Below are 27,664 nucleotides of genomic sequence, written 5' to 3'. Positions count from 1 at the left end.
GCTGACCCGCAAAGCTTTGAAGTCTGCTACACAGCATAACAGGCAAGGCGACGAAGTGCTACCAACATACTGTGCACAGGCGTGAAACTGAAAAACTTCCGGAAATTTGTCAGACTGTTTTCAATCATGTGTAAGGCTATAGTAATGCTAATTAGTGCGATAAACACAATATGTAAATATAAGATATAAATGAAAGACGAAACGCTAATTAGTATGAACTGTACTAATAAAAATGAATTTCAGCTTATCGAGCAATAAACGTATGGTGGCGCGAGAATTTCTTAAAATTGTTTGCTGATAGTCTATCTGCCTCAATCGAGATTAGAACCGGAAACAAACCAGACCTCCTTTGCAGTAGCAAACACCTTTCACTGCACTAGCTGACAACCCAGGTAAACAGCCCTCTATTATTACCCCAGACATGAATAAGCCGGCAATTTCGCAATGAAAATAGCAAAATGGTCTGCAGTTTCTGTTGCATACAGCTTCCTGGACTCAAAAACATTAATTTTCTACCGTTATGTCACCGCTTATGTGACAATCATTAGGAATCTTTATCGAAATAAAGAAATATTGTTATTAGCGAGTAAATTTAGTAGGATAATTCTGTACCACCCCAGGAAATAAACGGCTACATAGCTGCCAAACGTAGTCTACAATGTTTCGAATTATCCATTAGATGTCGGCTGGTGTGGCCGAGCGGTTCTCGGCGCTTCAGTCTGGAAACGCGCGACCGCTGTGGTCCTGCCTCTGGCATGGATGTGTGTGATGTTCTTAGGTACGTTTAAGTAGTTCTAGGTCTAGGGGACTGATGACCTAAGCAGTTTGGTCGCATAGTTCTTAAAGCCATATTTTGATCTTCCGCGTAAATTTTCTTTTTATAAACGGCCGTATCTTTATGTAGCGTTGACATAGCTCACTTTTTTACACAATCAAGAGACCGTATACCGCAGGAAGTACGATACATTTCCGCGTATCATGTCTACCTGTACTCGAGGTAAACGGGTTTTAAGGGTTGGGTAGACAGATAGACGGTCAAGAAAGTGATACTAGTAGGGTTCCATTTTTACCGATTTAGGAGACGAGATCCTAACAACGAAAATAACTACGACAGTTACTGAAGATGAGGGCCGCGTAAATAATTCCCCCTACTCTTTATTCGAAATGTTTTAGTTGCTGTCGATACATCAGCATATTAATCGTAGCTACTCTTTAGATCCAAATCACGATTACAGGAATGGAAATAAAATCATTTGCCTATACATGTGGTAATTCAGATCCCAGTGTTAACGCCACCGTGTTTAAGAAGTGCGAGCATTCCCATTGCTAGCTACCTTAAGGAACACTTCGGCTAATGAACATTTTCTGGCTGTGACGACTCTAATGGAAAATTTGAAACATTTTAGACTACGTTTGACAGCTATGTAGCCGTTTATTTCCTGGGGTGGTGCCGAATTATCCTACTAAATTTACTCGCTAATAACAGTATTTTGTTATTTCGATAAAGATTCCTGATGATTGTCACATAAGCGGTGGCATAAAGATAGAAAATTAATGTTTTTGAGTCTAGGAAGCTCTATGCAACAGAAACTGCAGATCATTTTGCCATTTTCATTGCGAAATTGCCGACTTATTCATGACGTTTTATTGCTACCTTTATTCTATACTGGGGCGCTGTGGATGTCAATACGAAACTCTTGTGGAATTTCGTACTTGTTACTGCCTACTTTTTGCCTGGTTTGTGTGCTAGCGTAGTGAAAAGTGTTTGCTACTGCAATGGAGGTCTGGTTTGTTTTCGGTTCTAATTTCGATTGTGGCAGATAGACTACCTGTAAACAATTTTAAGAAATTCTCGCGCCACCAATATGTTTTATTGCTACCTTTATTCTATACTGGGGCCCTGTGGATGTCAATATGAAACTCTTGTAGAATTTCGTGCTTGTTACTGCCTACTTTTTCCGCTTCTGTCAATAATTGAATTAAGTGTGGCATTGAATGATTTTTAACTGAATTTCGTTTTGAATCTTCTCGCATTGCGAAGTTTGCACAGTTTCACGATAGGTTAGCAACGGTAATCCAGTATAACTGGTCTGAACGTTGACACAGACCGTTTCGCGGCCGAATGCGCATAATACTTTGCTAATTCGTAACGATCTGGGTTACTTTGTCTTACTAAAACATTTATGTTATATCGATCAACTGAAATTCATTTTTATTAGTACAGTTCATACTAGTCAGCGTTTCTTCTTTCATTTATATCTTACATTTAGGTGTTGTGGTTAACACACTAATCAGCATTACTATAGCCTTACACGTGACTGAAAACAGTCTGACAAAGTTCGGATAGTTTTTCAATTTCACGCCTGTGCCTAATATGTTGGTAGCACTTCGTCGCCTTGCGTGTTATGTTGTGTAGCAGACTTTAAAGTTGTGCGGGTCAGCATAACGAAAAGGCGAGGGGTTTTGTCCACGACTGTACACCCTTGTGGCAGTCTCATATTGGTATTTATTGGCCCTGCCTTCCCTTTCGCTATTTCTGTTATTACTGCCGTGTGCTGAAATTGTACATAGCTCCACAATAATAAAATGGAAGAACTTGATTTAGCAGGGGCGCCAACTGTTGCCGGAAGGACGAGGGCGAATGGTGACGGCATATGTTAAGAAACAATACTCCACATAGCACATTCCAAAAGGCAAAGCCCGTCCTCCAAAGCTTTGAAGGTCCAACGGCGTCAGCGGATGCCGTCACGGAGGAGGATGTCGTCAACGCACGTCTCTAACACACCGCTCTCTGGGCCGGCGTCAGCTTTCGTGACCGCAGCCGCTACTTCTCCGTCTAGCAGCTCCTCAATTGGCCTCTCAAGGGTTGAGTGCGCGGTCGCAGGTTCGAATCCTGCCTCGGGCAAGAATGTGTGTGATGTCCTTAGGTTAGTTACGTTCTGATGACCTCAGATGTTGAGCCCCAAAGTGCTCAGAGCCATTTGAAACTAGGGCTGAGTGCACCCCGCTTGCCAACAGCGCTCGGCAGACCCGGATGGTCACCCATCCAAGTGCTAGCCAAGCCCGACGGCGCTTTGGTGATCTGAGGAAAACTGCTGTTACCACTGCAGCAAGGCTATTGGCGACACATAGCAAATTAAGCTTCTGCCAATTGGTTTGCTGGGTATTATACGGTGCTACAGATTCTGCTGCAACTGTAAGATTGCATTTGTAAGTCCTCTGACGGCTAAACTTGGGCATTGAATAGGGAGGCTATGGAGTGCGCTGGGATGGGGGAGACCGGGCAGCCTGCGGGTCTGCGAGGAGAAGCATCCAGAAGTGTGTTAGCGGCAGTCTGCGGGGACCGGCAGAGCGCCGACCGCCGCAAGAATGCGGGCTGCTCGCTCACTCGTGGGGCTTCTTGAGGGGCTGAAGCCGCCGTCTGCACGCCGTTAACACGGTTTTCACAGGCCGGCCGCAGCTCTCAGCGTTCAAAAGCTCGATAGCAGGTGCTCGATCGACATCTCGCCAGGCACTTCTCACCATCATCATCATCATCATTTAAGACTGATTATGCCTTTCAGTGTTCAGTCTGGAGCATAGCCCCCTTATAAAATTCCTCCTAGATGCCCTATTCAGTGCTAACATTGATGCCTCTTCTGATGTTAAGCCTATTACTTCAAAATCATTCTTAACTGAATCCAGGTACCTTCTCCTTGGTCTGCCCCGACTCCTCCTACGCTCTACTGCTGAACCCATGAGTCTCTTGGGTAACCTTGCTTCTCCCATGCGCGTAACATGACCCCACCATCTAAGCCTGTTCGCCCTGACTGCTACTTCTATAGAGTTCATTCCCAGTTTTTCTTTGATTTCCTCATTGTGCACACCCTCCTGCCATTGTTTCCATCTACTAGTACCTGCAATCATCCTAGCTACTTTCATATCCGTAACCTCAACCTTATTGATAAGGTAACCTGAATCCACCAAGCTTTCGCTCCCATACAACAAAGTTGGTCGAAAGATTGAACGGTGCACAGATAACTTAGTCTTGGTACTGACTTCCTTCTTGCAGAAGAGACTAGATCGTAGCTGAGCGCTCACTGCATTAGCTTTGCTAGACCTCGCTTCCAGTTCTTTCACTATGTTGCCATCCTGTGATAATATGCGTCCTAAGTACTTGAAACCGTCCACCTGTTGTAACTTTGTTCCTCCTATTTGGCACTCAATCCGTTTATATTTCTTTCCCGCTAACATTACTTTCGTTTTGGAGATGCTAATCTTCATACCACAGTCCTTACATTTCTGATCTAGCTCTGAAATATTACTTTGCAAACTTTCAATCGAATCTGCCTGCATATGCAGGACTGCTTATTTTGTGTTCACATATCTCATATGATCCATAATTAATATCAACAACATTGGAGACAGGTTGCAGCCTTGTCTTACCCCTGAAACTACTCTCAACTATGAACCCAATTTACCGTCAACTCTAACTGCTGCCTGACTATCCAGTAAAGACCTTTAATTTCTTGCAAAAGTTTGCCCCCTATTCGTAGAACAGACAATAACTTCCTCCTGGGATCCCGGTCATATGCCTTTTCTGGATCTATAAAGCATAGATACAATTCCCTGTCCCACTCATAACATTTCTCCATTATTTGCCGTAAGCTAAAGATCTGGTCCTGACAACGTATAAGAGGCCTAAACCCACACTGATTTTCATCCAATTGGTCCTCTTCTCACTAAAAGCAAAAATTCCGGAGAGGTAGTAAAAGTTGAAACTTCCTAGCAGATTAAAACTGTAGGCTGGACCGAGACTCGAAATCGGGACCTTTGCTTTCACGGGCAAGTGCTTTACAAACTTTTTTTCCCAATGTCAGACTTATAACCTTTGCTGATATACATTTTGTTGTACTGCCGCATAAATAGTGTCTACAATGTCCAAATGTTGACAAATAGTGGCTAATTAGAAAATTAATTAATTAAGGAAATCAATAAAACTGATAATGTCCAAATGAAAGACATGAAGACATTTGCGGATAGCACAAATAAAAAAAAACTTGCTCCTGTAGCAATGAAATGAAATTCGTGTCGGGGCGACACCTGCTCACGACCCGACGTTCGATAGAGCAAGAGAGCCATCTATCGACTCGTTCTCCAGACGTTGGTGTAAGACTGGGTCGTCTTCTCGAAATTAACGTGTGATCGATGTCTATCTCGGCTTCTTCGTCTATCTCACCCGTCACACCCCGTCTGGCCGGCGGGTCGGTAAATGTAAGTCGCAAGTAATTAGCGAAGTCTTGCCCATAAATATTATGTTGTTGCAGTTTCGTGTGTCCATCCAGGAGAAAACGCCAAAAATCAATTTTGTCCTTTTCCGATTCGTTATAGACGTAGTCCACCACCATTACCCGTACCCATGTCACTGCATTGGTTTTTTGGACCGGAAAACAAGATTCTTGGGGGAAAAAAAGTGTGTCTGATGAAATAGTGTGAGGGGCGGAAACGCCAATATCTGTTGTGCCAAGTGCCACACTGGAGACGTCCCACTACATGCTAAACGATGTTCATCAGTGTCCACTGCTGCGTAGCCTAAACGTAGTGGAGTGTCTACCAAATGAATCGCGTGCCGCCGTTGATTCGTTGCGAACTTCCTATTTACCACCACATACCATGTTGAGCGCACCGACGTTGGGAGGTAAACGTTCCGTATAACGCGACGTATCTGTCGCCAGTTCTTGTCTGGGTACTTCTTTTCCAGGGTATTCCTGGGACACCGGCCCAGTAAGAGTTGGTATACATCTCGCGTCGTCGGTAGTAGTGTTGTTGGGAAGGAATCTCTGACATAGCTAAGCTCATAAAAAAAAGACTTTAAATGTGACAGCTTCGGTGAGATATGGCCCACGTGACTGGGGGCAGCATTTAAGTGGGCGCTAGTAAATCGGCCAACGCACCCGAGATATTGCGAAATTGACCGCGCCACTGTCGGAAAATGGTACTGACGAATAACGCCCGGGCCTTTTCATATACGTTCACCAGACCAAGTCCACCCTCTCCAGGTGGTAGCGTAAGCGCTGTGTATTTAACTGAGCTTCCCAAGCACGACTCACGCCCCGTCCTCACAGCTTTACTTCCGCCAGTACCTCGTCTCTTACCTTCCAAACTTTACAGAAGCTCTCCTACGTTCGCAGTAATAAATAAAAAATAGCACACGTTGTTACAACTACTGTGTAAAGAATTGTGTTTCCAGTGTGTTACAATTTAGCGAATCACCAAAAAATACAGATATAAATGATAATTAAATGGACACCCTAGCAGCAAACAGGCATTGATGTACTTCATTGGGGACATGTTGAAAATGTGTGCCCTGACCGGGACTCGAACCAACTGTTTGCAGCTAGGGTGTCTATTTAATTATCATTTCATTTCTAGCAAAGCTGCATGGTCATCTACGGAAACTGTTCTTTCGGGAACAGATACTACCGTCATATACAGGGTGTTACAAAAAGGTACGACCAAACTTTCTGGAAACATTTCTCACACACAAATAAAGAAAAGATGTTATGTGGACATGTGTCCGGAAACGCTTAATTTCCATGTTAGAGCTCATTTTAGTTTCGTCAGTATCTACTGTTCTTCCTCGATTCACCGCCAGTTGGCCCAGTTGAAGGTAGGTAATGTTGATTTCGGTGCTTGTGTTGACATGCGACTCATTGCTCTACAGTACTAGCATCAAGCACATCAGTACGTAGCATCAGCAGGTTAGTGTTCATCACGAACGTGGTTTTGCAGTCAGTGCGATGTTTACAAATGCGGAGTTGGCAGATGCACATTTGATGTATGGATTAGCACGGGACAATAGCCGTAGCGCGGTACGTTTGTATCGAACGAAGGTTTCCCGACAGGAAGACGTTCGAAGCAATTGATCGACGTCTTAGGGAACACGGAACATTCCAGCCTATGACTCGCGACTGGGGAAGACCTAGAACGACGAGGACACCTGCAATGGACGAGGCAATTCTTCGTGCAGTTGACGATAACCCTAATGTCAGCGTCAGAGACGTTGCTGCTGTACAAGGTAACGTTGACCACGTCACTGTATGGAGAGTGCTAGGGGAGAACCAGATTTTTCCATACCATGTACAGCATGTGCAGGCACTATCAGCAGATGATTGGCCTCCACGGGTACACTTCTGCGAATGGTTCATCCCACAATGATTCAATCCTCATTTCAGAGCAAATGTCCTCTTCACGGATGAGGCTTCATTCCAACGTGATCAAATTGTAAATTTTCACAATCAACATGTGTGGGCTGGGGAGAATCCGCACGCAATTGTGCAATCACGTCATCAACACAGATTTTCTGTAAACGTTTGGACAGGCATTGTTGTTGATGTCTTGATTGGGCCGCATGTTCTTCCACCTACGCTCTACCTGTGCTGCTAGAACATGTGCCTTGCAGGTACGACACAACATGTGGTTCATGCACGATGGAGCTCCTGCACATTTCAGTAGAAGTGTTCGTACGCTTCTCCACAACAGATTCGTTGAGCGATGGATTGGTAGAGGCGGACCAATTCCATGGCCTCCACGCTCTCCTGACCTCAACCCTCTCGACTTTCATTTATGGGGGCATCTGAAAGCTCTTGTCCACGCAACCCCGGTACCAAATGTAGAGACTCTCCGTGCTCCTATTGTGGACGGCTGTGATACAATACGCCATTCTCCAGGGCTGCATCAGCGCATCAGCGATTCCATGCGACGGAGGGTGGATGCATGTATCCTCGCTCACGGAGGACATTTTGAACATTTCCTGTAAAAAAAAGTGTTTTAAGTCATGCTGGTACGTTCTGTTGCTGTGTGTTTCCATTCCATGATGAATGTGATTTGAAGAGAAGTAATAAAATGAGCTCTAACATGAAAAGTAAGCGTTTCCGGACACATGTCCACATAACATATTTTCTTTATTTGTGTGTGAGAAATGTTTCCAGAAAGTTTGGCCGTACCTTTTTGTAACACCCTGTTTAGTTAAAATATGGCTTCCTGGCCACTGACCTTCTTGTGCGAACGCACACGCTGTGCCCGAACTCGTACGGGACTTGGTAGATTAATCTGCCACGAGTAATGAGTATGATGGGCAAACATCTCTTAGGCGCACTACGAATGTAGTGGTGTGGACATGTTGGGAATGTGGATCTCACGGGGAGCGTGCAAGGGATAAGTCCCTGAAGTTGCCCTATCCTCTGTGCCCTCGGTGGCTCAGATGGATACAGCGTCTGCCATGTAAGCAGGAGATCCCGGGTACGAGTCCCGGTCGGGGCACACATTTTCAACTGTCCCCAATTAAGTATATCAACGCCTGTTTGCAGCTAGGGTGTCCACTTAATTATCATTTCATTTCTAGCAAAGGTACATGGTCATCTACGGTAACTTTTCAGGGAACAGATACTAATGTCATATACAGATATAAATGTTTTTTAAAACAAGCCACTGCGACAACGGCTGAAGGCCTTACACGCCAAGAAGGGCAATAAATTAAGAATTATTTAAGAACTCGCTGCAATTTACATCTTACACGTATTGAAATATTAAATGGTAAGTGGCCACAAACACAGCAAAAGGTATCAGAGGAGAGGAATGGCAGTAAATAAGGTTTTAAGTCTTACTGCTAAAATACAAATACCAAATTATGTTTTTAAGCAAATGACCACAATCACGGTTGAAGCACCTACACGCCAGCAACGGCAATTACACAAAAAATTTTAAAAACCTGCTGTTAAACAGCCAATACAATAGCCAAGGTTTATTTAAAAGGACAAGCAACAGATCACCAAATGAGTGAGATAAAATGATGGTAAACTTGGTAACACAACCTTTTCAAGAACCTGCTGTAACGCCCAGAATGACAATTATATTAAAAATTTGTGTATGTGTGAAATCCTACGGGACTTAACTGCTAAGGTTATCAGTACCTAAGCTTACACACTACTTAACCTAAATTATACTAAACACACACACACACACACACACACACATGCCCGAGGGAGGACGCGAAACTCCGTCAGGACCAGCTGCACAGTCTATGAGCTTACAACGTTCGGCTAATCCCGCGCGGCTTAAAAATTTAAACCCTGCTGTAAACCAGCCAGTACAATAGTAAAGGTTAATTTAAAAAGACAAGCAACTGATCAGAACACGCAAGGAATGGCAATAATATTTTAAAAAATTAGAAATCTGCTGTAAAACAGGAAATGCAATAGCAAAGCTTAATTAAGAAAAACAATCAGCTGATCACCACTGGTGGAATAAGATATTAAGATAGTAAAACACAAGAACCAAGGGACCACAGACGGTGCTCCAGGAATCGACCTCTGAGAGGATCCGGCAACAATCTTTTTCGTGAGCGATGAGATAGGCGGCCAAGAGTTGCATTGACTTCACTCAGACTAGTGGCAGTCTACGTTTGACTAATGATAATCTTACTGAGGCTACCTGACGTCCGATAATCCAAATGCAACGATGGAACAACACGCCAAAAGCACTCCACTCGCTGCTCTTCGCCTTGGCGACACTACGAGCAGCAAGACGAACCCAAGTCACTGGAGAATCACGTGATGTCACATTGGTGGAGGTTCCTGTACTTGGATTGAAATGCAGCCACCTGAAAGCTTGCTGGATGTGGTTTACCACGAGGTCGTGCACCCTGGTGACCACAGCCCTTCCATCCGGAATTCCACGCGCGCCGCCAGCGGTCCCAGCGCGTTCGCGCACTGCGCGGACCTGGCTCCTGAGTCCCCCAACCGAACTGCCACACTCATACGACACGGAAAAACAACCACGTTGCCCCAAATGTAGGGCAATAGTACTACATATCGATAACCGCCGCTGCTCCCACTAGTGGACAGGCAAACGCATGCGAAACGAGTGGCGCCAGTCAACACGAGAACTGCAGAATACTTCATGTCGAGCTGTTGGAGGGGCCCAGCGCCGATTACGTCATCATTTGCCCCCATACGTCTTCGCCTATCGCAAAGACCAGTCTTGTCGCTTAGATTTTTGTTCATGAGTTTCAGCAACTGTTCTTGAAGGATGCCGATGTGAAGAAATAGCACATTAGTTGCGTTACAATTTTGTATTTTAACGCCACTCGTTTCCTGTTTCTTCACATCCGAAATATTGTTGGGGCAGTCATGGACTGAGTGGCTGGTCCCGGCGGAGGTTCGAGTCCTCCCTCGGGCTATGGGTGTGTGTGTTTGTCCTTAGGATAATTTAGGTTAAGTAGTGTGTAAGCTTAGGGACTGATGCCTTAGCAGTTAAGTCCAATAAGATTTCACACACATTTGCACTTTTTTTTTGAAATATTGTTGTTTCGATTCAAACCACCATTCCTCAGTGCAATCTTTCTTCTTTTCTGCCACTTTCAAAGTGAAAGATTCGACGTGAGGAAAACTCAAAAAGCAATAAGACGCCTTCCCACAGTGAAAGTCAAATTATCTTCTTCTACAGTTTCTAAAGTAAAACGTCAAATATTTAGCGAAAATTGTAAAAACATCTAACCTAATGTAAAAATATCGTCACTCGCTATTGCCTTTTTGATAGCGATATGTCGGGATAAAAATGTCGATACATATCGTGCTTTTGTAACAATATATGTCAATGCTTTATCAACATCCCTGCTGAGAACTAACATTTTGGAAACGACAAGGTTGCTGGCGTGCTACTGTCATGAGCATCTGAGGGAAGTGGTTGAACGACTATGAAACGACGAGCAGGTGACGAAAGTGTTGGACGTCCAAGCTCCATCACAGACGTCCGTCGGCGGCTTTGCCGCTGTGTACAGCAGGACAGGCAACCATTTTTGGCCCATCTGACGACAGAGTTCAGTGCTGGTGCAGAGGAAGCGTTTAGGAACGCACCGTCCAGCGCACACTGTTAAAGTTAAAGCTTCACAGCAGACTTCTGTGGTCCCATGCTGACCGAACAACATCGTCATTTACGATTGTAGTGGCTACGCGGGTCACCGAGATTGAACCGTAAGTTAACATAAAGGTGTCTTCGGGTTGGATGAATCGAGTTTCTTGTTACACCAGGTTAACTGTTGTCTGCCTGTACGTTTCATCCAGACGAACGGTTGCTCGAACATGTCCCACGCGACGGACGCAGGTCGTTGGGGGACAGTGTTAAACTGTGGGGACGTTCACCCGGGGAACCTGTAGTGGTAATCCGAGCCGCTACGTCACTGTGACACAGGCGGGCGTTGTTGCCCACCACTGGCATCCCGTCATGCTCGATGTCTTCACCGACAGCGACGACGTGTTCCAGCGGAGTAACCGTCCGTGCCACAAGGCGAGAATCGTGCTACGGTGGTCTCAGGAACACGATAGGGCACCCGCGTGGATGTCTCAACCACCAAATTCACCTGATCTGAAGCCGAGAGGACATATCTGCGACCCTGTCAGATTCCAACTTCTCCTTAGCATGCCACAACCGCTGTTGTATTGCGTACGAAAGATTTACCAACTCTCTTTTAAGCAGGTGACCATATTGTTTCGGCTTATCAGTGTATAGTTCCTCGAATGGGGGATCCATTGTTCGTGACCGGGCCAAATATCTCACGAAATAAGCGTCAAACGTAAAAACTACAAAGGACGAAACTTGAAGGAGAAAAACAGATGGCGCTATGGTTGGCCCGCTAGATGGCGCTGCCATAGGTCAAACGGATATCAACTGCGTTCTTCTAAATAGGAACCCCCACTTTTTATTACATATTCGTGTAGTACGTATAGAAATATGAATGTTTTAGTTGGACCACTTTTTTCGCTTTGTGATAGATGGCGCTGTAATAGCCACAAACATATGGTTCACAATTTTAGACGAACAGTTGGTAACAGGTAGGTTTTTAAATTAAAATACAGAACGTAGGTACAGTACATTTGAACATTTTATTTAGGTTGTTCCAATGTGATACACGTACCTCTGTGAATTTATCATTTCTGAAAACGCACGCTGTTACATCATGATTACGTGTAAATACCACATTAATGCAATAAATGCTCAAAATGATGTCCGCAAACCTCATTGCATTTGGCAATACGTGTAACGACATTCCTCTCAACAGCGAGTAGTTCGCCTTCCGTAATGTTCGCACATGCATTGACAGTGCGCTGACGCATGTTGTCAGGCGTTGTCGGTGGATCACGATAGCAAATATCTTTCAACTTTCCCCACAAAAAGAAATCCGGGGACTTCAGGTCCAGGGAACGTGCTTAGACGACCAATCCACCTGTCATGACATATGCTCTTCAATACTGCTTCAACCGCTCGCGAGCTACGTGCCGGACGTCCATCATGTTGGAAGTACATCGCCATTCTTTCATGCAGTGAAATATCTTGTAGTAACATCGGTAGGAAATCAGCATACATTGCACCATTTAGATTGACATCGATAAAATGGGAGCCAATTATCCTTCCTCCTATAATGCCGCACCATACATTAACCCGCCAAGGTCGCTGATGTTCCACTTGTCGCAACCATCGTGGATTTTCTGTTGCCCAATAATGCATATTATGCCGGTTTACGTTACCGCTGTTGGTGAATGACGCACGTTGCCGCTGTTGGAAAATGACGCTTCGTCGCTAAATAGTGGCAGGAATGTACACGACGTTTAAAGTCGTCGCCGTGCAATTCCTGGTGCATACAAATATGGTACATGTACAGTCGATGTTGATGTAGCATTCTCAACACCGACGTTTTTGAGATTCCCGATTCTCGCGCAGTTTGTCTGCTACTGACGTTTTAGCTGCGACAGCAGCTTAAACACCTACTTGAGCATCATCATTTGTTGCAGGTCGTGGCTGACGTTTCACATGTGGCTGAACACTTCCTGCTTCCTTAAATAACGTAACTATCCGGCGAACGGTCCGGTCACTTGGATGGTGTCGTCCAGGATACCGAGCAGCATACATAGCACACGCCCGTTGGGAATTTTGATCACAATAGTCACACATCAGCACGATATCGACCTTATCCGGAATTGGTAAACGGTCCATTTTAACACGGGTAATGTATCACGGAGCAAATATCATCCGCACTGGCGGAATATTACGTAATACCACGTACTTCTACGTTTGTGACTATTACAGCGCCATCTATCACAAAGCGAAAAAAGTTAAGACTTACTGGCCATTTGACCATCTTCTGTGCGGATGGACAAACAGTGCCGGGAAAGGCAAAAAGCCGCGAGTAATGAGTATAATGGGCAGGGACAGTATGAATATAGTGCGGGACAGTAAGTTGAGAATATGGGTTCACTCCTGCTGTGGCACTAGCCTATGTGTCCTCGGTGGCTCAGATGGATAGAGCGTCTGCCATGTAAGCAGGCGATCCTGGGTTCGAATCCCAGTTGGGGGCACATATTTTCAGCTGTCTCCGTTGACTTATATCAAAGCCTGTATGCAGCTAGGGGTATTCATTTCATTGAAATATATGACTTAATTTCTCTTTGGTTTGCTTTTAAGCTGTTATTCCTAACGTTGCAAACGCTTAGGGAGGAGACTGCCATTCAGGAGATTAGCGGCTCTTCTTCATTGAAGCCGGACTTTCAAGGATGCTGATAAAACTTTACAGTTAATTACACTAAACAAAATGAAGCACTTGAGGCTAAAAATTGATTCAGAAGCTGCCGGAATTACTTTAGTGACAAAATTTATATGCATATCTTTTGTGTGGTCTGAGCGTGGCTGGTGATAAAAAAATACGAGGAGGTACGCAAAAAACCGGATTTATTCTTTAAAAGCTATATATTTTCAAATTGTTTACAAAACATTATCCCCTTCAAAATGGTTCAAATGGCTCTGAGCACTATGGGATTTAACATCTATGGTCATCAGTCCCCTAGAACTTAGAACTACTTAAACCTAACTAACCTAAGGACAGCACACAACACCCAGCCATCACGAGCCAGAGAAAATCCCTGACTCCGCCGGGAATCGAACTCGGGAACCCGGGCGTGGGAAGCGAGAACGCTACCGCACGACCACGAGATGCGGGCTATCCCTTTCAAAATACTCTTCATGAAGACTAATACATCCGCCCGAAAGGTGCTCCCACTGTTCGAAACATTTTTTTTAAAAATTGTCTTTAGAAATGGGTGACAGCTCCTCTCTCGATTTTTTCTTGATTTCTTCAATGTTGTCAAATCGGTCTCCTTTCATACCACTTTTCATGCATGGAGTCAGGTAAGGTGAGTAAGGTGCGTGGGGCAGCGGAACCACGCCATTTATAGCCAAAAACTGTCTAACAGGGATGACTGTGTGTGCACGTGTGCTGTCGTGGTGGAAGAACCACTCTCCTATCTGCCACAGATTGTGGTCTTTTCTGACGAACACTGTTGCGCAATCTTCGTAAACCTTCTCTGACAGTTTATGAGTTCTGTGTCGACGGTCTGTGAGCCCAAGCTCTCGAATTTTTCCAATATTTTCGTCGACTCGGGCAGCTTATGGACGTCCAGAACGAGGTTATTCATCAATCGACATGTCGCCATTTTTAAATCGAGCAAACCGCTCGTACACTTCAGTTTTTCCCACAGCGTCATCTTGGTAAGCTGTTTTCAACATTAAAACAGTAGCAGCATTTTTACCGAGTAGAAAATAAAATTTGACAGGTGCACGTTCTTCACTTAAACTTGCTATCATAAAAACTAGAAAAGAACAAAACAGCGCTAACAGAATCAATCAGTGCAGATGAACAGAACAAGCCTGAACTGGCAGTGAGATGCTCTATAGACGCCTAGCGGCAATGTAGTCATCCGCCCCCCTCTTTTTTTTTTCTTCTCTCTCTCTTTCTCTACCTCCATGCTATAGTAAGGAAACTCAGGTGCGCAGATTTTTCCTAGTCGATATCTTGATGTATTAAAAAGTTATTATTACCCAGATTACCAGGACTGTGTAGGGATTTGAACGGCTTCGTGCGCAGGAATACACACTTGCAGATCGATGTTGGCCAGCAGCTCAACTTGACTGGTTCTTCCGAAACTGCTGCTAAAGACACGGTTAGGTTGGCAGTACAGTATACTGCCACGTTCGTCTGCCCACTATTTTCTGTGCGAGTCGAGATTTTAAGTAGCACTCGAAGCGGGTTGTGGCGCTTACTTGCTCACGTTTTGGACCGCTGTGAAGAATTCAGCACGTGTTTCCCTGATAGATATTGTCAGCCTCTAGACCACAAGAATGAACAGTGTAGGCTCCATGTTGCAGCAGTCAAAAGCTTAGGGAAGACTACCGGTTTTCGACGAGCAATCCGATTAAACATCTTGTTCCTCGTTTTCCATGACAAGTTGATGAATAAATATTGGTTCAAATGGCTCTGAGGACTATGGGACTCAACTGCTGTGGTCATCAGTCCCCTAGAACTTAGAACTACTTAAACCTAACTAACCTAAGGACATCACACACATCCATGCCCGAAGCAGGATTCGAACCTGCGACTGTAGCAGTCGCACGGTTCCGGACTGCGCGCCTAGAACCGCGAGACCACTGCGGCCGGCAATAAATATTGCCATGATAACTTGAAAGTACAAACAGAAACGAACATTTGAGTCACCCATGCTGCCATTCAGATAACGCTAGAAGTTTTATTACCGTCATAACATCATTTGCCATTGCAGTGCTATCATATCGTTAGATTGAGGTTCTCGTATCTGTACATGTCGTAATAAGCATATCTGTTCCTTTGTGTCTGACTAATACTCTGATTTACATCTCTTTGTAGTCTCCCGTCTTTGTGTCCTTATTTCCTGTTAGCAGCACTATCACAATGGCAATGATTAAGCGAGAGGTCAAGGTTAATTACGCCCGTAAGCATGCGAGGAAGCTGTTGTCTTGGTCTGCACAGCCGGTTCTAACGTAGGTGGTAACTTTAGAACAAACCTACGCCAAATTCGCATCTAAATCTGTACTCTGCAAGCCACCATACGGTGTGTGGCGACTCTTGTACTGTTTCTTGGGTTGGCTGTTCGTCGCTAAGTGTGATCCCGTCTCTCCCATATGTGTACGGTTCTAGAAGAATTCACTTATTGGTATCATCATTTTGCACGGAAATAAAAAGCAGACTCACACCGTAGTATAATTGATTGTTCAGTGCTGCTTGGGACTGGGTTGTTAACAAGTTTGATGGTTTGTTTCAGACGCTGGGGAAAGCCTAACCCGCCGCCACTGGCGCAGTTCACGCAGCCGTAAGTATAGTAGCTCTTCTGCATGTCCACATGTCCGATTTTTTTTTTCACCGTGTACAAGCTCTGGGAATTGATGGATGGAAAGATACAGTACAAAAAATGTCTGAATAAATGGTCTCAAGCATGGAAACCATGCATTTCCGCAGTTCATTAGTCATACATTGTTACAGAGACTGCGGTCTAATAAGCGCGTACCGAGCGAGGTGGCGCAGTGGTTAGCACACTGGACTCGCATTCGGCAGGACGTCGGTTCAATCCCGTCCCGGCCATCATGATTTAGGTTTTCCGTGATTTCCCTAAATCGTTTCAGGCAAATGCCGGGATGGTTCCTTTGAAAGGGCACGGCCGATTTCCTTCCCAATCCTTCCCTAACCCGAGCTTGCGCTCCGTCTCTAATGACTTCGTTGTCGACGGGACGTTAAACACTAACCACCACCAAATAAGCGCTGTACCACACAGCCATAGTCACTGTACGTGTTGAAAACTGTTTCCATGTGCCTTAATGTATGTGTGTACGCGCGTACACGTTCACATCGACCACGCTGCATCAGGACAGTGCCAAAGGCAGCATCAATACGCCGCTGCAGTGTCTCAACGTCTGGAATGGGCTCTGCATACTCGATTCTGTTGAGATGGCCCCATAACTAGAAACCGCACGGATTGAGATGCAGTGAACGAGAAGGCCATGCAACTGGACCCCCTCGTCCGATCCATCGACCAGGGATGACACAATTGAGATCCGTCCGAACGTTAACGGCGCTATCATGTAGCAGCCACATCACCCGTCGAATCATCAGTGACACTTCTCCCAGCACGAAAGGCAAAGTGACTCCGACAAGAAACTCCGCAAGTTCCGGCCTGTTAAGCGACGTGGAGGGAAGACTGGTCCCAAGATACGGTCGCCGGTCAACTCGGACCACACATTCCGTCTGCACCCTTGCTGATGATTCACTGACACCATGGGGGATCTGCATATAACAGGTGAGAAGTTGAACGGAATGGACAGTGTCTTGAAAAGAGGATATAAGATGAACATCAACAAAAGCAAAATGAGGATAATGGAATGTAGTCAAATTAAATCGGGTGATGCTGAGGGAATTAGATTAGGAAATGAGACACTTAAAGTAGTAAAGGAGTTTTGCTATTTAGGAAGTAAAATAACTGATGATGGTCGAAGTAGAGAGGATATAAAATGTAGACTGGCAATGGCAAGGAAAGCGTTTCTCAAGAAGAGAAATTTGTTAACATCGAATATAGATTTAAGTGTCAGGAAGTCGTTTATGAAAGTATTTGTTTGGAGTGTAGCCGTGTATGGAAGTGAAACATGGACGATAACTAGTTTGGACAAGAAGAGAATAGAAGCTTTCGAAATGTGGTGCTACAGAAGAATGCTGAATATTAGATGGGTAGATCACGTAACTAATGAGGAGGTATTGAATAGGATTGGGGAGAAGAGAAGTTTGTGGCACAACTTGACTAGAAGAAGGGATCGGTTGGTAGGACATGTTTTGAGGCATCAAGGGATCACAAATTTAGCATTAGAGGGCAGCGTGGAGGGTAAAAATCGTAGAGGGAGACCAAGAGATGAATACACTAAGCAGATTCAGAAGGATGTGGGTTGCAGTAGGTACTGGGAGATGAAGCAGCTTGCACAGGATAGAGTAGCATGGAGAGCTGCATCAAACCAGTCTCAGGACTGAAGACAACAACAACAACAACATTATGAAAAGTTGAAGATACCACTCTTCGTGAAGGTGGTCTCATCTGTGAAAAGGATGGATGACAAAAGTCCCAGAATCGTGGTTGCCTGGTGAAGAAACCAGTGACAAAACAGCTCCCGTGGTGGAGAGTTTGTCGGCAGTAAGCCTCACATACGCTCTAAGTGATAAGGGTAGAAAGAGTTGTTCAAAAAAATGGCTCTGAGCGCTATGGGACTTAACTTCTGAGGTCATCAGTCTCCTAGAACTTAGAACTACTTAAACCTAACTAACCTAAGGACATCACTCACACCCATGCCCGAGGCAGGATTCGAACCTGCGACCGTAGCGATCGTGTGGTCCCAGACTGTAGCGCCTAGAACCGCTCGGCCACGCCGGCCGACTAGAAACAATTGTCGTGGAGAATGTTCTACACGGTCGTTTGGCTTACCCTGTACTGGCTGGCCAACTGCCTGGTGCTGAAACTGCGCTCGCCTTCCACATTTTCCTCCTAGTCTGTTGTCCGAACATTGCGGGTCCGTCCTTCATGATTTCCTGCTTCCTGAAACGACTTTTCTCGAACGGCGAAGCACTGTTCGAAACAATGACTGCTGTGGTTGTTGTCGGCAGGGATAGCTCTCCTGATACAACCTTGCTGTACGCCGCTCGTTGCCTTTCCATAAGTAAACACCACTAAGTCGGCAACCTCTCGATTCGAATGCGTAACCGTTGGGTACAATCCTGTATCACATCCACTACAAGGTGAGTCAGCAAGAGAATGAATCGGACGCAACATTACCAATTACTATGGCAGGAGAGGGCGCTAGAGAATGACGCATGAGGAACTGTACCACTGTCTACGATGAAACCATACATTCTGTGGCTGCTTGGTACAGCGCGTATTAGACAGCAGTCTCTGTAACAAAATATTGAATAAATGGTCTGCATCAAGGAAAGTATGCATTAGATATTTTTTGTTCCGTATCCTCTCATCGATCAATCCGTAGAGTTTGTAACACGGTGGAAAAAAATCAGCCTGCATTCCGGTTGACTTACGCGCAGTGAGTTACGGCGCCTGAAGACACGTACATATTTTCTAACTGTGACATTCGTCTTACTGTGTATTAAACCTTCAACATGAAATTAAGCTTCTTGATGGGAAGATTATGACAGCATTTTAAATTTTTAAATTCCTTCAGTACTAATGTGAAATATTCAAAATAAAATTTTTATTGGAGATTGAAGCCATTAGGTAGGCCGTGAACAATGAACCATCAACCAGCTTGAACAGTTATTAACCTTCCTGCCGCATGGTGTAATATCAGGTCGCATGTTACAAACCCTTCCGTATACGACACTTAGTTGAAAAGCTGTTTTTCCTCGTATAAATCAGGTGCCATTTGGATTAAATACGTAAATACAAGTTCGAAATGTGTATATTTACAAAAATACAAAATTATCTTTAATTAGGAACAAAATTTTTATTTGTGATTACGTAGGCTTTCCCGGCGTAATAAGTCTTTAAAGTCTCTTTGGGTTTGCTGCCGGATCCTAAAAACAACTTGACTCGATATTTCGGCAATCCAACTGTTCGCCATCTTCAGGAGAATGCTGCTTCTGCTGATGAGTCCCGCTGGGAACTGACGGCAGGCTTCGTGAATAATACTTTTCGTTCCTTAAAGTGTGTATACATTTTTCTGGCGGGCTCTGTATTTTGGGGAATAATTCTTTAATGTATGTACATTCGAATTCCTTGATCAAAAAATTTCGAGTTTTTGGACCGCCACCCTGTCGTTCCTCTTTAAGGTAACTAGTTACCTTCTCAAGTCGCTGTCTTTCGAACTAGCGCCTGATAACTGAAGGTCGCAGCCCTCCAACAATGGCACTGGTTGCTGTGCAAACGAAAACAAACAAGATGTGTCGTATGCGACACCGCATTGTGGTAGGAATATGCTGAGGTGGAATAGACGAAATGCATATGCTCGGTCGCTAGAATCTGCACTTTTGTATGCCACCTGGAAGGGGGCGCGTGGATCTGCTAATGAAAACTGAATGGTAGGCCGAATGAAGAAAGCGAGTGGGAGCAGAAGTGCACGAGCACTTCGGTACTGCGATTAAAATATTAGATGTTTACTACAGGCAAAAACAAATTAATAAATGGTTACATAACTTTGCGTACATCCCGTCCTGAGTAGTACCAGGTCTGAATAGCAAGTTAACATACACTGCAGTTTAAGCGATGTTCCAGGCCGTCTGCTCTCGATGAAAATGGCAGTATCTGGAGCGGAGCTCGTAGATCTGCACAGCACCGACAAGAGGGCGCTGTTGTCGGTGTCTGTCGTAATGCCAGCCTAATAACTTTAATACGCCGTGGCATCGTTGTATAAAATAACTTTTTTTGATAATATGAATATTTATATACGTGTTTGGAGAGAGATAGCGAGAGAGAGAGAGAGAGAGAGAGATTGATTTTTGATTGAGATTTTTACTTTAAGTCGTAACTGGTACCTGAATTTTGGTTGCTGCCTCCTTGAATGATCAGCTTCTGCACGAGGTGGTGACGTATTACAATTTGGAGGAGGTTATTGTTCTTAAAGGTTTAAAATACGACTCGTTAGTTACTTGGCCAGACTGTGGATAGCTTTGAGCCCATGTTTTCGTAGCTTTTCGTACCTAAGGGACCACTGTTGTAAGTAAATAAGATCAAACAGCAATCTGCTTTTCGTGAGAAAAGGAGATTGCTTGGCACACAGACTTCCTTCAAACTACACGTCCTGCTACATCAAAATTGGTCAGTGGAGTTCAGCACCATATTATTGTACAAGAACATAATCCACTTACTGTAATTAAGAAATTATGAGAGGTTGTTACTTATTGAATGAAAACTATAGAGAATGCACTTTCCCTGTATTTTAGTGAGCTTTGTACACTTACAATTCTGTCGATTGATAGATGGCGATGACAATGAAGTTCAGCTCCTTTTCCAAAAATAAGATATTTCTATTCTTCACTTTTCAGAAAATTTGTATACATAAATGTTTGGCAACTCTGACGCACACTTCACTCGGTTTTATCACTAAAAATATCAATTTTCATTAAATGTAACACCTTCTGAGCGACTGCCTAGCAACACATCCTCTTTCCACAAGATACAGATTAACAGTTTTCTCTCTCTCTCTCTCTCTTTTTAAAGTACGTACTCAAAGATTCACAACTACTATCGTTGGTGGGGAGGCTTGCGTGCCTCAACGATACAGATAGCCGTACCGTAGGTGCAACCACAACGGAGGGGTATCTGTTGAGAGAGGCCAGACAAACGTGTGGTTCCTGAAGAGGGGCAGCAGCCTTTTCAGTAGTTGCAGGGGCAACAGCCTGGATGACTGATCTGGCCTTGTAACACTAACCAAAACGGCCTTGCTGTGCTGGTACTGCGAACGGCTGAAAGCAAGAGGAAACTACAGCGGTAATTTCTCTCGAGGGCATGCAGCTTTACTGTATGGTTAAATGATGATGGCGTCTTCTTGGGTAAAATATTCCGGAGGTAAACCAGTCCCCCATTCGGATCTCCGGGCGGGGACTACTCAAGAGGATGTCGTTATCAAGAGAAAGAAAACTGGCATTCTACGGATCTGAGCGTGGAATGTCAGATCCCTTAATCGGGCAGGTAGGTTAAAAAAATTGAAAAGGGAAATGGATAGGTTAAAGATAAATATAGTGGGAATTAGTGAAGTTCGGTGGCAGGAGGAACAAGACTTCTGGTCAGGTGAATACAGGGTTATAAATACAAAATCAAACAGGTTTAATAATGAATAAAAAAAATAGGAGTACGGGTAAGCAACTACAAACAGCATTGTGAACGTATTATAGTGGCCAAGATAGACACGAAGCCCACACCTACTACAGTAGTACAAGTTCATATGTCAACTAGCTCTGCAGATGACGAAGAAATTGAAGAAATGTATGATAAAATAAAAGAAATTATTCAGGTAGTGAAGGGAGACGAAAATTTAATAGTCATGGGTGACTGGAATTCGAGTGTAGGAAAAGGGAGAGAAGGAAACATAGTAGGTGAATATGGATTGGGGCTAAGAAATGAAAGAGGAAGCCGTCTGTTAGAATTTTGCACAGAGAATAACTTAATCGTAGCTAACACTTGGTTCAACAATCATAAAACTAGGTTGTATACATGGAAGAATCCCGGATATACTAAAAGGTATCAGATAGATTATATAATGGTAAGACATAGATTTAGGTACCAGGTTTTAAATTGTAAGACATTTCCAGAGGCAGATGTGGACTCTGACCACAATCTATTGGTTATGAACTGTAGATTAAAACTGAAGAAACTGCAAAAAGGTGGGAAATTAAGGAGATGGGACCTGGATATACTGACTAAACCAGAGGTTGTACAGAGTTTCAGGGAGAGCATAAGGGAACAATTGACAGGAATGGGAGAAAGAAATACAGTAGAAGACGAATGGGTAGCTCTGAGGGATGAAGTAGTGAAGGCAGCAGAGGATCAAGTACGTAAAAAGACGAGGGCTAGTAGAAATTCTTGGGTAACAGAAGAAATATTGAATTTAATTGATGAAAGGAGAAAATATAAAAATACAGTAAATGAAGCAGACAAAAAGGAATATAAACGTCTCAAAAATGAGATCGACAGGAAGTGCAAAATGGCTAAGCAGGCATGGCTAGAGGACAAATGTAAGAATTTGGAGGCTTATCTCACTAGGGGTAAGATAGATACAGCCTACAGGAAAATTAAAGAGACCTTTGGAGATAAGAGAACCACTTGTATGAACATCAAGAGCTCAGATGGAAACCCAGTTCTAAGCGAAGAAGGGAAAGCAGAAAGGTGGAAGGAGTATACAGAGGGTCTATACAACGGCGACGTACTTGAGGACAATATTATGGAAATGGAAGAGGATGTAGATGAAGATGAAATGGGAGACACGATACTGCGTGAAGAGTTTGACAGAGCACTAAAAGACCTGAGTCGAAACAAGGCCCCGGGAGTAGACAACATTCCATTAGAACTACTTACGGCCATGGGAGAACCAGTCCTGACAAAACTCTACCAGCTGGTGAGCAAGATGTCTGAGACAGGCGAAATACCCTCAGACTACAAGAAGAATATAATAATTCCAATCCCAAAGAAAGCAGGTGGTGACAGATGTGAAAATAACCGAACAATCAGTTTAATAAGATACAGCTGCAAAATACTAACACGAATTCTTTACAGACGAATAGAAAAACTAGCAGAAGCCGACCTCGGGGAAGATCAATTTGGATTCCGTAGAAACACTGGAACACGTGAGGCAATACTGACCCTACGAATTATCTTAGAAGAAAGATTAAGGAAATGCGAACCTACGTTTCTAGCATTTGTAGACTTAGAGAAAGCTTTTGACAATGTTGACTGGAATACTCTCTTTCAAATTCTAAAGGTGGCAGGTGTAAAATACAGGGAGCGAAAGGCTATTTACAATTTGTACAGAAACCAGATGGCAGTTATAAGAGTCGAGGGGCATGAAAGGGAAGCAGTGGTTGGGAAGGGAGTGAGACAGGGTTGTAGCCTCTCCCTGATGTTATTCAATCTGTATATTGAGCAAGCAGTAAAGGAAACAAAAGAAAAACGCGATCTAGTGTTTAAGATCCATGGAGAAGAAATAAAAACTGTGAGGTTCGCCGATGACATTGTAATTCTGTCAGAGACAGCAAAGGACTTGGAAGAGCAGTTGAACGGAATGGACAGTGTCTTGAAAGGAGGATATAAGATGAACATCAACAAAAGCAAAACAATGATAATGGAATGCAGTCGAATTAAGTCGGGTGATGCTGAGGGAATTAGATTAGGAAATGAGACACTTAAAGTAGTAAAGGAGTTTTGCTATTTGGCTAGCAAAATAACTGATGATGGTCGAAGTAGGGAGGATATAAAATGTAGACTGGCAATGGCAAGGAAAGCGTTTCTGAAGAAGAGAAATTTGTTAACATCGAGTATAGATTTAAGTGTCAGGAAGTCGTTTCTGAAAATATTTGTATGGAGTGTAGCCATGTATGGAAGTGAAACATGGACAATAAATAGTTTGGACAAGAAGAGAATAGAAGCTTTTGAAATGTGGTACTACAGAAGAATATTGAAGATTAGATGGGTAGATCACATAACTAATGAGGAAGTATTGAATAGGATTGGGGAGAAGGGAAGTTTGTGGCACAACTTGACTAGAAGAAGGGATCGGCTGGTAGGACATGGACTGAGGCATCAAGGGATTACAAATTTAGCATTGGAGGGCAGCGTGGAGGGAAAAAATCGTAGAGGGAGACCAAGAGATGAATACACTAAGCAGATTCAGAAGGATGTAGGTTGCAGTAGGTACTGGGAGATGAAGATGCTTGCACAGGATAGATTAGCATGGGGAGCTGCATCAAACCAGTCTCAGAACTGGAGAGGACAACAACAACTACATCGGTACGGGGATTGCGCACCAACGAGTTTCTTGCTGTCCAGCTACGCTTCACTTCACTTCAAGTACTTTTTGAATCAAAGTTACATTTACGGTATTTACACACATTACTGGGTTATTTTTTTAAAAAAAAGGAGCAGTGAGGCTCACGTAACATTACAGTTGCTATCGATACCACATGCACTTCTACTTCCTCGTCTGAAAGATACTAATCGTGCCTCCAGTGAGGACACTGCAGACGAATGCTGGGCTGGCTCCCCCTGCCGCGCCGGCAGCCAGCGGCGCGGCTCGTGGGCGTGTCCCGGCGCCGGCGCCGGCACGCCTGATGACGTCATCGCCGGCGGCGCCTTTGGCTGGCGTTGCGGGCCTACCTTTTCTGCCCCGCTGCTCCGCCGTTCCTCGTCGCTGCCTACTGTCCCGCCCACAGGGCTCTTCCTCTTCCCGAGTGCGCAACAGCGCTACGTGCTGCACCTCTCCGCTGTCCGGAGAGCAGGACCACAAAACGATAAGGCTTCCAGGCAAATTGCGTGCCTGCGCGGTATCGTCTCAGTCGTGCGACTGGATTCGTGATTTCACGTTAGGAAGGACACAGTTTGTGGTAATTGACGGAAACTAGTGGAGTAAAACAGAAGCGATGTCTGGGGTTCCCCAAAGCCATGTTAGATTGTTTGCAGATGATACTGTCATTTACCGTCAGTAAAGTCAACCGATTGCAAATTGATTTAGGCCAGATACCCGTGTGGTGCGAAAAGAGGCAATTGACTATAAATAATAAAACTTGTCATTCACATGGGTACCGGAACGAATCAGTTAAATTTCGATTTTGTTGTGTAGATAGTTCCCCGTAGTCAGCGCGTACACAACTTTCCCACTAGAGCGCGCCCCGCCAAGCCCAACAGTGCAGGCGCAGCGCTCGTCTGTCTCCGCACTACGAGATGGCGCTGTCTTAGAGACGGACCGAATTCTGCTTCCGCCTATCCGCGTATTAATATGTAACGCAGCCAATGAGATTGCTGCAAACGTAGAACCTTTTCTCCTCGCGGATCACACTCGCGCAGTGATACATGAACGCACGAGGTATTATAACAAGTGTACAGACCTCCGATTAGTCAGTCTTCATTAGCCTATAGTCAAGTTTCAGTCTGCACCTAACAAGATTACCATATTTCTGTACACAGCCATGAAGACAAATGTATAGACACATTGTCAAGTATCAGAGATATGTGAGAATAAGATTAACGTACCAAGACCAAAGGAACTTCAGATTGTCAATTGTAAACAGCATCCAGAATCAATTTACGTAATATATATGTTTTTATTATTTTCATAAATGTATGTGAAAATTAATCAAGTTCTGTTTAAAGTTGGTCACCGTCAATCTGCTACTGTATGCGTGCAAGTGGCATTTCTATCGTCCGACCTAACGGCAGAAGATAAACACGTCACGATAAGACCACGAGACATATTGCTGACACTCGCCTATTTCGTTAGAGCGGCAAGTCAAATAATCTAATGGTGTGTGTACCGAAGGTCTTACAGTACGCACACCACCGATTACAAGGTAAATATAAAGGCTCTCAATTCTGCAAAAGACGAAGGACAACTTAAACGGGAACTGCTAGCCGAATGGCCACAGTCTGCTTTCCGCAGCGCTGCGGCGAGGACGTCATGTTTACGTTCCGTCCGCGCGGTCGCGAGTGCCCGCAGTTGTTTACTACTTCGTCGTCGCTAGTTTAGAGTCCATCACTACCGACGTAATACGGCACATTCATACATACAAAATGGTTCAAATGGCTCTGAGCACTATGTGACTCAATTTCTGAGGTCATTAGTCCCCCAGAACTTGGAACTTCTTAAACCTAACTAACCTAAGGACATCACACACGTCCATCCCCGAGCCAGGATTCGAACCTGCGTAGCGGTCACGCGGTTCCAGAATGAAGCGCCTAGAACCGCTCGGTCACCTTGCCGGCTCGCGACTGGTGAATCTATGCCTCCACCTACAGTGACGATCCTTCCTATCAATTATGCCGAGCTTGCACGGGCGGCAACCCTTTCCGATGCTGACCACATTCGTCCGATAGCCGCCCCCAATAGCGAGGCTACGATGGATTCTGCAGTACCGGATCCGGCCTCTACAACGGCGCCCTCTCCTGAGGATAATCAACGACCGACCTTGCAAGGAAGCACGGATGTCAGGATGGACATTGACCCTCGGGTTGTGGCGACAGCGGCTTTTCTTCGAGATACCGGAGCAGCTGAAGAAATCCACCCACATTCGGATACTGAAACACACGTCCGTAAACAGCGTTCCCCGCGGAAGCACAAGAGACGGCGGCATGCTCCATCGGACGAGTGCTTGCACCGATCGTTTGACATGGACGGTGGACACTCATGGGCGGTACAGAGGCAGAAGTAACATCCCACCCAACAGATCGCCTTGGTGACGGTTTGAGCCCCTCCGACCCCACAGAACAGCAGGATCACAAGCAGACAGCCGCTGCCGATTCCCAAACGGTAGCGCCGAAGCAGTCTGCGCCGAGCGACGCAGCAGCCACAAACAGCCACCAACAGCCGATGGTACACTTCTGGAAATGGAAAAAAGAACACATCAAAAGCGGTGTGTCAGACCCACCATACTTGCTCCGGACACTGCGAGAGGGCTGTACAAGCAATGATCACACGCACGGCACAGCGGACACAGCAGGAACCGCGTTGTTGGCCGTCGAATGGCGCTAGCTGCGCAGCATTTGTGCACCGCCGCCGTCAGTGTCAGCCAGTTTGCCGTGGCATACGGAGCTCCATCGCAGTCTTTAACAATGGTAGCATGCCGCGACAGCGTGGACGTGAACCGTATGTGCAGTTGACGGACTTTGAGCGAGGGCGTATAGTGGGCATGCGGGAGGCCGGGTGGACGTACCGCCGAATTGCTCAACACGTGGGGCGTGAGGTCTCCACAGTACATCGATGTTGTCGCCAGTGGTCGGCGGAAGGTGCACGTGCCCGTCGACCTGGGACCGGACCGCAGCGACGCACGGATGCACGCCAAGACCGTAGGATCCTACGCAGTGCCGTAGGGGACCGCACCGCCACTTCCCAGCAAATTAGGGACACTGTTGCTCCTGGGGTATCGGCGAGGACCATTCGCAACCGTCTCCATGAAGCTAGGCTACGGTCCCTCACACCGTTAGGCCGTCTTCCGCTCACGCCCCAAAATCGTGCAGCCCGCCTCCAGTGGTGTCGCGACAGGCGTGAATGGAGGGACGAATGGAGACGTGTCGTCTTC

At 45.0% G+C, this 27,664-nt stretch overlaps 1 protein-coding gene across 2 annotated transcripts in view; it reads left to right on the top strand.

Annotated features, from left to right (window-relative positions):
* LOC126271939 (uncharacterized) overlaps window positions 1-27,664 on the top strand; it is an 891,928-nt gene that overhangs the window by 178,284 nt on the left and 685,980 nt on the right. For both annotated transcript variants that reach the window (XM_049974360.1, XM_049974359.1), the window contains exon 3: window positions 16,164-16,211. The gene's annotated coding sequence lies outside the window, so the exon portion shown is untranslated. The remainder of the gene's footprint in view (window positions 1-16,163; window positions 16,212-27,664) is intronic.

This window comes from Schistocerca gregaria, chromosome 5 (assembly GCF_023897955.1).
Source record: "Schistocerca gregaria isolate iqSchGreg1 chromosome 5, iqSchGreg1.2, whole genome shotgun sequence".
In the NCBI taxonomy this organism is placed as follows: Eukaryota; Metazoa; Arthropoda; class Insecta; order Orthoptera; family Acrididae; genus Schistocerca; species Schistocerca gregaria.
Note: the sequence above shows the minus strand (reverse complement) of the source record. Positions and strands in the feature narration are given on the sequence as shown.